Below are 13081 nucleotides of genomic sequence, written 5' to 3' on the forward strand. Positions count from 1 at the left end.
AAAATTCTGCCAGGTGTGGTGGTCCACGCCCATGGTCCCAGCTGCTTGGGGCGCTGAGGTGGGAGGATCACTTGAGCCAGAAAGTTGGAGACTGCAGTGAGCTCTGATCTCGCCACCACACTCCAGCCTGGGTGACAAAGCTAGTCCCTGTCTGAAACAAACAAATAAATGAGAAGTATAATTCCTCCTTTAAAAGTAAGGGAAGAGCCGGGCGCGGTGGCTCAAGCCTGTAATCCCAGCACTTTGGGAGGCCGAGACGGGCGGATCACGAGGTCAGGAGATCGAGACCATCCTGGCTAACACGGTGAAACCCCGTCTCTACTAAAAATACAAAAACTAGCTGGGCGAGGTGGCGGGGGCCTGTAGTCCCAGCTACTCGGGAGGCTGAGGCAGGAGAATGGCATAAACCCGGGAGGCGGAGCTTGCAGTGAGCTGAGATCTGGCCACTGCACTCCAGCCCGGGCGACAGAGCGAGACTCCGCCTCAAAAAAAAAAAAAAAAAAAAAAAAAAAAAAAAAAAAAAAAAAAAAAAAAAAGTAAGGGAAGAGATTTTATTTCCTTTTGTCTCCTAGAATATTCAATTAGAAAATTTGTAAATTCATTTTCTCTGTCTTCTGAGGTTTGTTTTTTTTTTTTTTTTTTCTAAGACAGTTTTTTTCTGTTACCCAGGCTGCAGTGCAAGGTGCGATCTCGCCTCATCACAACCTCCATCTCCTGGGTTCAAGCGATTCTCCTGCCTTAGCTTCCCGAGTAGCTGGGATTACAGGCAGGAGCCACCATGCCCGGCTAACTTTTTTTTTTTTTTTTTTTAGAAACTAAACCTTTTCTCAGTTTAATGACCCAGGGACGTATTTCTGAGGGACTTGGGAGTTCTTTTTGAAAGGCAAACAACAAGGGAGACAGTACCTTTATCTCGGTAGGAAATTAAATAATTCAAACATCAAATGACTTCAATTTAAGGCTATGGACCTTGAGGTAATTCTGAGCCTTGAGAGGAATGTGGTCATGCAACCTGAGTCCAGTGGTATGCAGGGGGCAATTTCTAAGACTTTTCCTGTAAGTAATTAGGAAGACTAAGCAGCCACAGAGGTAAGACCTCCTCGGGTCATTGTTCCTTCTTTTGTAATGATAAGGTACACTTCAACCTTCCTTGAAGTGTATCAATCCATAACCAAGCAAGTGGCTGCACCCTATGCACTGGTCTTGAATAAAAAATGTGGTGATTCTGCTAAAAATTCTCTGTCTTTCCCTATGTGTGTGAAACCTTAACATCTCTACTTTGGAATGCTGATCCAATTCATTTAGAGTTGATGTTTCCAGGTGGCTATTTCCAAGCTTTGCCTTCAAATAAATTCGCACTTAATCATATATTCTAAATTTTATTCACTGCTGACATCAGTTTCTGTCGGATTGTAGGAGCCTCCCTAGAGAGGGCACCTGCTGCCCTGTTGTAAAACTCACACTTGTCAAAAGTTATGGGTTAGGGTTTCTCCCCCTCCCTCAGGATGACTTTAGTTAGCTGACACAGATGGTCACCTCCGTTACCAAGTAGAGCCATGTGCGATCAAAGGTGTTGTCAAGTCCTCTTCCCTGAGGACTGATTAGTGTTGATCTTGAAAACATGTACTTAATGGGTTGTATAGAACAGAGAAGTGTCTTTCTCTGTTTTCAGCCTCTTAGCTCTTTTCCTCTATTTGCCATCACATTCTGGTCTAAGGCTTATTTATTTATTTATTTATTTTTGAGACGGAGTCTCGCTCTGTCGCCCAGGCTGGAGTGCAATGGCCGGATCTCAGCTCACTGCAAACTCCGCCCCCCGGGTTTACACCATTCTCCTGCCTCAGCCTCCCGAGTAGCTGGGACTACAGGCGCCCGCCACCTCGCCCGGCTAGTTTTTTTGTATTTTTTAGTAGAGACGGGGTTTCACCGTATTAGCCAGGATGGTCTCTATCTCCTGACCTCGTGATCCGCCCGTCTCGGCCTCCCAAAGTGCTGGGATTACAGGCTTGAGTCACCGCGCCCGGCAATTAATGAAATCATTTTTATTTCTTATTCTGTTATCGTCGTGTAGATGATTTCTCATTCAGGGGAAGATCATTTTGTTTTCAATTATATTGTCTCAACATTTAAATAGTGAAGTAAAGAGTATTTCTTGGGCCAGGTTTGGTGGCTCACGACTGTAATCACAACACTCTGGGAGGCTAAGGCAGGTGGATCACTTCAAGTGAGGAGTTTGAGACCGGCCTGGCCAACATGGTGAAACCCCGTCTCTACCAAATATACAAAAATTAGCCGGACATGGTGGCACGCTTGTAATGCCAGCTACTCCGGAGACTGAGGCAGGAGAATCACTTCAACACAGGGTGTACAGGCTACACTGAGCCGAGACCTTGCCACTGCACTCCAGCCTCGGCGACAGAGAAATATTGTCTTAAAAAAAAAAAAGAAATTAAAAAAAGAAAGTGTTAGATCTCCTCCACAAATGTGCTGGGATGACTAACTGGATATTCACATGGAAAAGAATAATGTTGGATCCCTACAGAATCAAAATTTTATTTTAAAATGTTAGAGAATGAGGAAGGGAGCCCTGCCGGAGCGGGTGTTACTTTGTCGCCCACGCTGGTCTGGAACCCCAGGCTCAGGGATCCTCCCGCTGCTGCTTCCTGAGTAGCTGGGACCTCAGGCTCCCTCCCCCGCACCCGCATCCCTGCTGTGTTTAAGCAGCAGGTGGTGACTTCACTCTTCCCTGGCCTGAGCACTCCGTCCCGCATCCCAGGCCTGGCCCTAGGGACGTCTCTGAAGCTGAGCACAGGGTGGACCCTTCCCCGACTCCCACCCCCCGGAGTGAATGGCGAATAGAAAGGGAGAGGATTTCTATTCTGTTCTGAGGGCCGGCAGCATGAAATCGTACCTACCGCCCAGGCAGGGCTTTGCATTTCACATTCTAGTTTGCATCCCCGTTCCAGACAGTTCCAGGGCTTTCGAATCATGCCTCAGCCTTCCTGGCCGGTCTCGCCTCCAAAACCGGAAAAACAGAGGCGCTGGGCTCAAGACTGAGACTCACAGGTGCCGCAGCAGCCCCGCCCTCTGCCGGTTCTAAAGGGCAAAGTCTCTCCACCTGGCGCGTCACTTCGCCCTGCCCAGGCCCCGCCCACCTCCTCGTGGACCCCGCCCAGGCCTTACTTCTGTCCTGCGCGCGCAGATTCACGCAAACCTGGAAGCGGATAGCGTGGAGTGAAGGTCCCACCGCAGCTCGTGAGTTTCTCTCTGTCTTATATTAAGTCTGTGTTTCCCAGGTCCCCGGCGCTTCTGTACCTGGGACGTGGGGTCCCTACAGACCTGGAAATTCTCGCCTGTCTTCCTTCATGCAGAGCAAATTGAGACGTCCCTTTGAGAGTCTGGGGTTCGCTTCCTTTTGGGTTTAAAGTCGCCTTGAGGCTGGTGCGGTCTGGTCTTTCTGCGTAGGGCAATGTATACACTTTTTATTGCGTAGTTTTCTTGCTTAAAACCTTTTTCTAACTCCTCCTGCCCCACGCTTTTTAAAGTCCTCACAGGTGAGGTGGATTCCTGCCCTGGGCACCTTCCACCCCCGCCTTCGTTGGTTTGTCCAGTGTAGCGCGGTGGCTCCAGTCCCGCGGAGGCCGCGTCCTCTGCCTGGTCCTGAGATCCTGCAGACCCCACCATTTTCTTAAGGCGCCGTCGTCCCCCACCTCCCTCCTCGTGCGGGGCCCAGCTGCTCCCCAGGTCTCCCCTCCGCAGTCACCGCTTCTCCTGAGCCTGCGTTGGGGAGGTGCCCGGGGCTTGTCCTGTTACACGGGCTGTTCTTGCCTGCCCAGCTCCAGCCCCTGGAAAATGTGCTCCCCCGGCATGCAGGCGTCTTACTCCAAACCCCCCTGTAATCGTGTGGGCCAAAGGGATTAGGAGACAGCAGTAGAAAATCTGAGATAAGAAAAGAAAGCAGGAGGAGAAAAGCAACTACAGAAATGTAGAGAAAAGCCAGATGTACAGAGAGATGGCAAGGAGAACAGAGGGAGAACCACAGCAGGGAGGATTACTGTGGGTCTAGAGTGCCATAGAGTGGGGGCGGGGGGTATAACAGGGAAGAGAATTGAACAGGGAGAGCAGAGGAGGCGCAGAGATGGGAGAAGAGGGAGAAATCTATGAAGACTGAGGACAATCGAAAGATTGAAAGATCTATGAAGAAGGAGCAATGAGAGGTTAATAAGTTGCGAGGATGGAGCAGAAGAGGTGGAAGAGAAGGAATAAAGGGAAGAAGAGGATAAACAGCAGGAGAGGAGAGGGGCAAAAGAGACGCAGAATCCCAGGGAAAAAGACAAGAAAACGAGCTACAGAGAGAAGGGGAGAATGAGAGATGTGTACAGAATTAGGGAGGGAAGCACAGTAATGAAGACAGAGGGGCTGGGCACAGTGGCTCACGCCTGTAATCCCGGCACTGTAGGACACTAAGACAGGATTGCTTGAGTCCAGGAGCTCGACACCAGCCTGGGCAGCATAATGAGACACACATCTCTGACCAAAAAAAGAAAAAAAAAAAACGGGGCGTGATGATGCACACCTGTAATTCTAGCTACTCTGGAGGCCGATGTAGGAGGATCACTTGAGCCCAGGAGGTCCAGGCTGCAGTGAGCCGAGATCATGCCACTGCACCCCAGCCTGGTCAACAGAGTGAGACCCTGTCTCAAAAGAAAAAAAGAAGGGGACTTCGGGCTCAGATGAGTAGGTGAGTTCATATTACTAGTCGTGACATGTTGACTTCTTTGTATATAATCTAATAACTTTAAATTTGTTTAAATTATACAGATGAGGTTGAGAATTTTTAAACTCCTATCTATGAGACATTTACATTCTGTAAATCTTGGCATCAGAGGTCAGCTTCCACTTGGAATCCCTATTCAGCCTGAGGGCAGTGACTTATTCAGTTGTGAGTCACTCTCTTGCCTTTTCTCAGAGTTGGGTATGAAGTGGAACGGTGAAGTGGGGAAAGAAAAATTGGTGTTATTACATAATACTTTTAATTTAATTGATTAATATTTGGGACAGGAGTGAGCCTGGGTGATAAAGCCAGAGCCTGTCCCAAATATTAATTAATCCAGCACTTTGGGAGGCTAAGGCTAGTGGATCACTTCAGGTCAGGGATTCGAGACCAGCCTGGCCAACATGATGAAACTGTCTCTACTAAAAATACAAAAATTAGCAGGGCATGATGGTACTCGCCTGAAATCCCAGATTCTAGGAAGGCTGAGGAAAGAGAATCGGAGAATCACTTGAGCCTGGGAGGGGAAGGTTGCAGTGAGTCAAGATCCTGCCACTACACTCTAGCCCAGGTGACAGAGCAAGACTCTGTTTCAAAAAGCAAAACAAAACCTTCTGGCTGACTTTAAAAATACCCAGTTCTGGCCGGGCGCGATGGCTCACACCTGTAATCCCAGCACTTTTGGAGGCTGATGCGGGTGGATCACCAGAGGTAGCGAGTTCGAGAACAGCCTGACCAACATGGAGAAACCTTGTTTATAGTAAAAATACAAAAGTAGCCAGGGTTGGTGGTGCGTGATTGTAATCCCAGCTACTCGAGAGGCTGAGGCGAGAGAAGTCGCTTGAACCCGGGAGGCAGAGGTTGCAGTGAGTTGAGATGGCTCCATTGCGCTCCACCTTGGGCAACAAGAACGAAACTCTGCCTAAAAACAAAAAGATATCCGTTTGCCTGTTTGCTTCTGTGCTTTTGATTCAGTAGTTCTTGGAAGAGAGCTCGATGTCCACGTGTTACATATTACAATGCTCCCCAAGCACTCAGAGGGAGGCAATCAGCGGAACAATTAGTGAAATGTTTTCCTAGATCCATCTGCAAATTCTTCTTTCCTACTGAAACATAGGGCTGGGACTCTAGAAAAGTTCCAGCATATCATCTTCCTTTTTTTATAAGCAGGAGTCTCTTTCTGGCCTGTTATCTCCACGTTGGAGCAAGGAAAAGAGCCCTGGACCATGGAGAGTGAAGTGAAAATAGCAAAAGAATCCAGCTGGGTGGGAATGTATTACAGGTGTAAAGGCAGGTAAGAGCTCAGATGGGCAGAGTGGAAGCTCCACCTTCCAATAGTGTGTGGGGAAACGCTCTGCAAGTGGGAGAATTCTGTGGGAAACGAAAAGTTAAAATCCTAAGATCTCTGAGTGAACATCTTTATTTGCCCCCTCTTATCTCTCTGCTATTTATTTATTTATTTAATTTTTTGAGACAGCGTCTCCCTCTGTTGCCCAGACTGAAGTGCAGTGGCACAATAGCTCACTACGACCTCCGCCGCCTGGGTTCAAGTGATTCTCCTGTCTCAGCCTCTCAAGTAGTTGGAAATACAGTCATGCATCACCACCACACCAGGCTGATTTCTTTCTTTTTAGTAGAGATGGTGTTGCACCATGTTGGCCAGGCTGGTCTCGAACTCCTGACCTCAGGTGATTTGCCCAGTGCTGAAATTACAAGTGTGAGCCACCGTTCCAGGCCCCTCTGCTCTTTAGATGTGTAGTAGTTTGATTTTTTTGTCCTCTAGTGATGCTGCAGCTCAGAGACAAAGGCAGAGTCTTTATCTTGATGGGCAACACCCTGTCATCTGGCTTCTGTGGCCTCTTTGGTTTCTTGACCCTGTGGCACAGGAAGGGCTGTGTCAAAGGGATCTCTTTACCCTGTGGTCTCTCCTTCTGTACTTGATTCCATCTGATGCTCCGTTCTCTGTTCCTGTGAATCAGAACTGAGGCCTCCATACACTTACCCCTTGACCTATTCAGGTTTCATCCCATTTCCTGTACTTGGAACACATAATCAGGAGATCCGAAAACCTGGGCTGCTCCTCCTTTGCATCTGGGGCCCAGGATACTGCACAGAGCCCTCTCTGGTTGTTCAAATAGCTGGCTTGCCTATTAGAAATAGGAAAAAAGGCCGTGCGCGATGGCTTATGCCTGTAATCCCATCATTTTGAGAGGCTGAGGAGGGCAGATCACTTGAAGTCGGGAGTTTGAGACCAGCCTGGCCAACATGGTGAAACCCCGTTTCTACTAAAAATACCAAAAGTAATTGGGCGTGGTGGTGGGTGTCTATAATCCCAGCTACTTGGGAGACTGAGGACTGAGGCAGAAGAATCTCTTGAAACCAGGAGGTGGACTTTGCAGTGAGCCGAGATTCCGACACTACACTTTGCCTTGTCGACAAAGCGAGACTCCCTCCCCCTGCCAAAAAAAAAAAAAGAAAAAAAAAAAGTATTTTTCCCTGCTCTCTCATGCCACTGAGCACAGAATGCCTCCGTTCTGATGACCAAAATTTGTGGATTTCTCCCCAACCACATCTTGGAGTGCAATGGCATGATCTCGGCTCACCACAACCTCCGTTTCCTGGGTTGAAACGATTCTCCTGCCTCAGCCTCCCGAGTAGCTGGCAAAAGAGCAAGGCTTCATCTTAAATTAAAATAAAATATATGAGAACAAAATTACTCAAAGTACGAAAGGCTAATCAGAGACTCAAAGCAACCATTTGTCTCTTACCTACATATGTCCTGGAGTCCCCCTCCCCCGCTTTGAGTTGTTCCACCTTTCCCAACTGAACCAACGTACATCTGACACTTACTGATTGATATGTCGTGTCTCCCTAAAATGTAAGGTCTACCTAGACCATATTGGGCACATGCCATTAGGACCCTCTGAGCCTGCGTCATGCGCATACTCTTAACCTTGGCAAGATAAACTTTCTGAACTGATTGAGACGTCTCAGATACTTGGTTCACAGACTATTTTAAAAGTCCCAGGTGATTTATTTTAGCAACTATAAGAAAAATCTGGGCTGGTACAGTGGGTCATGCCTGTAATCCCAGCACCTTGGGAGGCCAAGGCGGGCGGATCACAAGGTCAGGAGTTCGAGACCACCCTGGCAAAGATGGTGACACCCTCTCTCTCATAAAAATACAAAAATTAGCGGGTGTCTTGGCACGTGCTTGTAATCCCAGCTACTCCGGAGGCTGAGGCTGGAGAATCGCTTGATCCAGGGAATCGTGGCTTGCAGTGAGCTGAGATTGTGCCACTTCTCTCTAGCCTGGTGACAGAGCAAGACTCTGTCCAAAAAAAAAAAAAAAAAAAAAAGAAAAAAAGCTGGTTTCAGGGGTTTCTGGTTACAACAGGAAGTTTCAGCAGCCATACTTCAGAGAATCACGTTCTTGAAGCCATGTTTGTGTCCTGGGCTCATGTTTCATCTGTCCTGTTGACTTTGGTTTAGTTGTGAAGCAGCCTCATGTTCTGGGGTAACACCTGAGGTTGGTTGTCTCATGGCCACGGAAATCAAGGACGTGGACACCCAAGAGTGATGTGAGAGTGGAAGTTCAATAGGCGAAAGGAAGTCAATAGCGCTCTGCTACAGAGAGGGGTCCTGGAAGAATGGTTTGAGGATTCGTGGTAAAATGTAGGGGTTTTATTGATGAGCTGGTGGGGAGGCAGTGTCTTACCTACATAGGGCGTGAAAAACTCATTAGGACCAGATGTGTCATTTGCATACGGCATGAATTTCTGGTAGCCCCCTCCCCAGTCTTATTACGCAGGTGGGTTCTTTGCCTGAGATGTGCGCCATCTTGCCCATTTCTTTCTTACTGTACAAGTGCTAACAAAAAAGGAAAGATGGAGCTTCCATTGTGGGCATGCCTAGCCCCAAAGTTGCCCCTTTCCTATTGGTGCAGCTGCTGACTTTCCTCCTTGCAAGCTTCCAGCTTGCTTACCTATGTTTGCAGATCGATTTTTCAGGCTGCTCTTGGTTAGAACAAAATGATATTTTGGGCAGCTTTTTGTTAGAAGGGAAGCTCTGCAGAGGAGTTTCTGCCCTATCTGCCTAAATAATTTCTTTCTACCTCCTGTATCAGTTGGATACCGCAAGGGTGACCCAACTGATAGGATGAGCTTTCACCACGGCAAGAGTTTTCAATTCACTTTACGTGCATTCTGAAAGTGACTAGAAAAGATACTTTTTATTGGCAAATTATAAGGGCTTTTTTTGGTTGGTTTGTTTTGATACAGTCTCAGTGTGTCACCCAGACTGGAGTGCAGTGGTGTGATCCTGACTCACTACAACCTCCGCCTCCCAGGTTAAAGCAATTTTCCTGCCTCAACCTCCTAAGTAGCTGAGTTACAGGTGTGCGTCATCACGCCTGGCTAATTTTTATATTTTTAGTAGAAATGGCATTTGGCTGTGTTGGCCAGGCTGGTCTCGAACTCCGGTCCTCAAGTGATCTGCCTGCCTCAGCCTCCCAAAGTGCTGAGATTACAGGCATGAGCCACCACGCCCAGCCAATTATAAGGTATCTCTAAATTATTATTATTATTTTTTATTTTTTGAGATGGAGTTTTCAGTCTGTCACTCAGGCTGGAGTGCAGTGGCACAATCTTGCCTCACTGCAACCTCCATCTCTTGGGTTCAAGCAGTTCTCCCGCCTCAGCCTCCCGAGTAGCTGGGATTACAGGCATGCACCATTACTCCCAGCTAACTTTTTTTTTTGTATTTTTAGTAGAGATGGGGTTTCACATATTGGCCAATCTAATCTTTAACTCCTGACCTTGTGATCCATCCGCCTCGGCTTCCCAAAGTGCTGGGATTACAGGCAAGAGCCACCGCGCCCGGCCCTATAAGTTATTTTATACCTTTTGTTTTCTCTTTCTGTCAGGTATGGTTAGAAAACCTATAACATAGATAGTCTTCAGAATATATTTGGATTTTTTTTTTTTTTTTTTTTTTTGAGATGGAGTCTCGGTCTGTCGCCCGGGCTGGAGTGCAGTGGCCAGATCTCAGCTCACTGCAAGCTCCACCTCCCGGGTTCATGCCATTCTCCTGCCTCAGCCTCCCGAGTAGCTGGGACTACAGGCGCCTGCCACCTCGCCCGGCTAGTTTTTTTGTATTTTTTAGTAGAGACGGGGTTTCACAGTGTTAGCCAGGATGGTCTCGATCTCCTGACCTCGTGATCCGCCCGTCTCGGCCTCCCAAAGTGCTGGGATTACAGGCTTGAGCCACAGCGCCCGGCCTATATTTGGATTTATTGTGGAGTCCTAATTAGGGAAAAGGAGTCTGGCTAGTGGGAACAGGGGGAAAGCAAAGAGATAAGGCAAACAAGCTATTTTAAAAATTAAACATTGAGCTACCATATCATCCAGCAAGCCTAGTGCTGGGTATATATGCAAAATAAATCAGTATATGAAAAAGATCTCTGCACTACCATGTGTGTGCAGTCCTGTTCACAGTAACCAAGATTTGGAAGCAATCTAAGTGTCCACCAACAGATAAATGGACCAAAAAAAGTGGTGCTTACACAAAACGGAGCAATGTTCAGCCATCAAAAAGTATGGCATCCTGTCATTTGCAACAACAGAGGCAACTGGAGATCGTTTTTTTTTTCTTTTGCTGAGACAGAGTCTCGCTCTGTCACCCAGGCTAGAGTGCAGCAGTGTGATCTCTGCTCACTGCAACCTCCACCTCCTGGGTTCAAGCGATTCTCCTTACTCAGTCTCCCTTAATTTTGGTGTTATTTTTATTCATATTCCCCATATTTACTTTTATTTCACAGTACTTTTTATGTCCTTAGTATATGTGTATTTTTACTTTATGTAAATTAAAATGCGTGCTGTGTGTTCATTTGGGACATAAGAGAAAGGCATTTAGAAGAATACAAGCTACACTTATCAATAGGGATGCAGGTTTGTCCGAGTGTGAAACTGCACTGCTGTGGGATTCTCATCATGTTCATATAAGTAACCTAAGGCCGACTGCAGAGAGAATAACTGAAGTGGAAGGTGTGATTGCATGTTCTCAAATTGTATGATGTTTAATTCCATCATAAAATAAAACTGTAGATCCTTCAGCCTTAGCAACCTAATGGATGGTGCATTGTTTGTGTTTAGACATGAAGGATCCTATAGAGGTGAGATAAAGCTATGCAGGTAGATGGAACATAATTAACTCATAGTTATAAAAAATAAATTTTATTCACACGTGATTTATGATACATTCTAAATAAAAGAATAGAAAATGTAGCCTGGCCAACACAGTGAAACTACATCTCTACCAAAAAATACAAAAATTAACCGGGCATGGTGGTGGTGCGCATGTAGTCCCATATACTAGGGAGGCTGAGGCAGGAGAATTGCTTGAACCTGGGAGGTGGAGGTTGCAGTGAGTCATGATCGCTCCATTGCAATGCAGCCTGGGTGACAGAGTGAGACACTGTCTCAAAAAACAAACAATAGAAAATGTAATGCTGGCAGTTTAATGGGATTCCTAATCAAAAACATGCTATGTTTTTTTTTTTTTTTTAAATAATTAAACTCTCCTCTTTGGACAAGATACAGTGGCTCACACCTGTAATCCCAACACTTTTGGGAGGCCAAGCAGAAGGATCACTTGAGCTCAGGAGTTCAAAACCAGCCTGGGACACGTAGCGAAACCTCATCTCTACAAATAGAAAAAAAGAAAAAATGCTTAAAAAATCCTCTTCTCTGTGATAACTACTCTTTTCAATTTCAAAATTAAGATCAATTTTTCCTCAATCTTGCTACATGACAGCTACTGCCATTCAATGGAGATGTGGCTAACATTTCCCCTGCATTACCTCTACCGTACATGTAATCATTTCCTATTAATGTATTAATCTCCTCCAGTAAAAACTGCAGTCTCTTGAGGTCTTGGATTGCTCTGTTTCATGACTGGTTAGTAGAGCATTTCTTTCCTATAATCCACACTGGCCCTCTCTGTGAAGAATGCCCTGTATGCAATAATATGACTGGTATCACAGCTTTACATTATTCTCAGCCCCTTACAAATCTTAATTCAGCCATTTTTTTCCTTTTTTTTTTTTTTTGGTTTGAGATAGTCTCACTCTGTCGTCCAGGCTAGAGTGAAGTGGCACAATCTCGGCTCACTGCAACCTCCGCCTCACGGGTTCAAGTGATTCTCCTGCCTCAGCCTCTCGTAGCTGGGATTACAAATGTGTGTCACTATGCCTGGCACGTTTTTGTATTTTTAGTAGAGATGCGGTTTCACTTTGTTGCCCAAACTGGTCTCAAACTCCTGATCTCAGGTGATATACCTGCCTCGGCCTCCCAAAATGTTGGAATTACAGGAGTGAGCCACCATGCCTGGCCCATTGTTTTTGAGGAGCATCACAGAAGCACATACGTAGGCAACAATTTCCGTCTGGTTCTGTTTCCTTTTGTGTGTGTTTTTGTTTGAGATGGAGTCTCACCTGTCGCCCAGGCTGAAGTGCAATGGCGCGATCTCCGCTCACTGCAAGCTCCGCCTCCTAGATTCAAGCAATTCTCCTGCCTCAGTCTCCCGAGTAGCTGGGATTACAGGTGCCAGCCAAAATGTCTGGCTAATTTTTGTTATTTTTAGTAAAGATGGGGTTCCACCATGCTGGCCAGGCTGGTCTCAAACTCCTGACCTCAAGTGATCCACCCATGTCCGCCTCCCAAAGTGCTAGGATTAGCCAATATTCAGCCAATATTTAATTTCAAAAGAGAGTGTCCCTGTTTCACAGGAACATGGAGAGAAATGATCTCACCTAATGAAGTAGGCCATTTTTTCCTATTCTTGCCTACAGATCAGGAAATGAGTAAGAAAGACATCATAAAAACATTTCAAATGTCAACTTGAAAGTCAACATTGGTAAAGAAGTCTTTCTCCTTCAATAATGTAATCAGTTATTTTATGACCTGAAGGTAACTGGCCATTTCCAAATGTCTTTGAGTCTTTGATAGATGTCATGACTTTCAACATAATTTTGAATTGTAATTATTCTGCAGAATGTAATATAAAAGATTAATGGTAGAGAATTAGACTTCCTGTGAGCTCTCGGATGGATTATAGTCTGTGAATTGGTTAATTTACCATATCACTACCTTTGTAAGTGTTTGTTCCACTGTAATTTTTTTTTTTTTTTTTTTGAGATGGAGTCTCACTCTGTTGCCCAGGCTGAAGTGCAGTGGTGAGATCTTGGCTCACTGCAAGCTCCGCCCCCCAGGTTCAAGTGATTCTCCTGCCTCAGCCTCCCAAGTAGCT

Source organism: Rhinopithecus roxellana, chromosome 12 (assembly GCF_007565055.1).
Source record: "Rhinopithecus roxellana isolate Shanxi Qingling chromosome 12, ASM756505v1, whole genome shotgun sequence".
In the NCBI taxonomy this organism is placed as follows: domain Eukaryota; kingdom Metazoa; phylum Chordata; class Mammalia; order Primates; family Cercopithecidae; genus Rhinopithecus; species Rhinopithecus roxellana.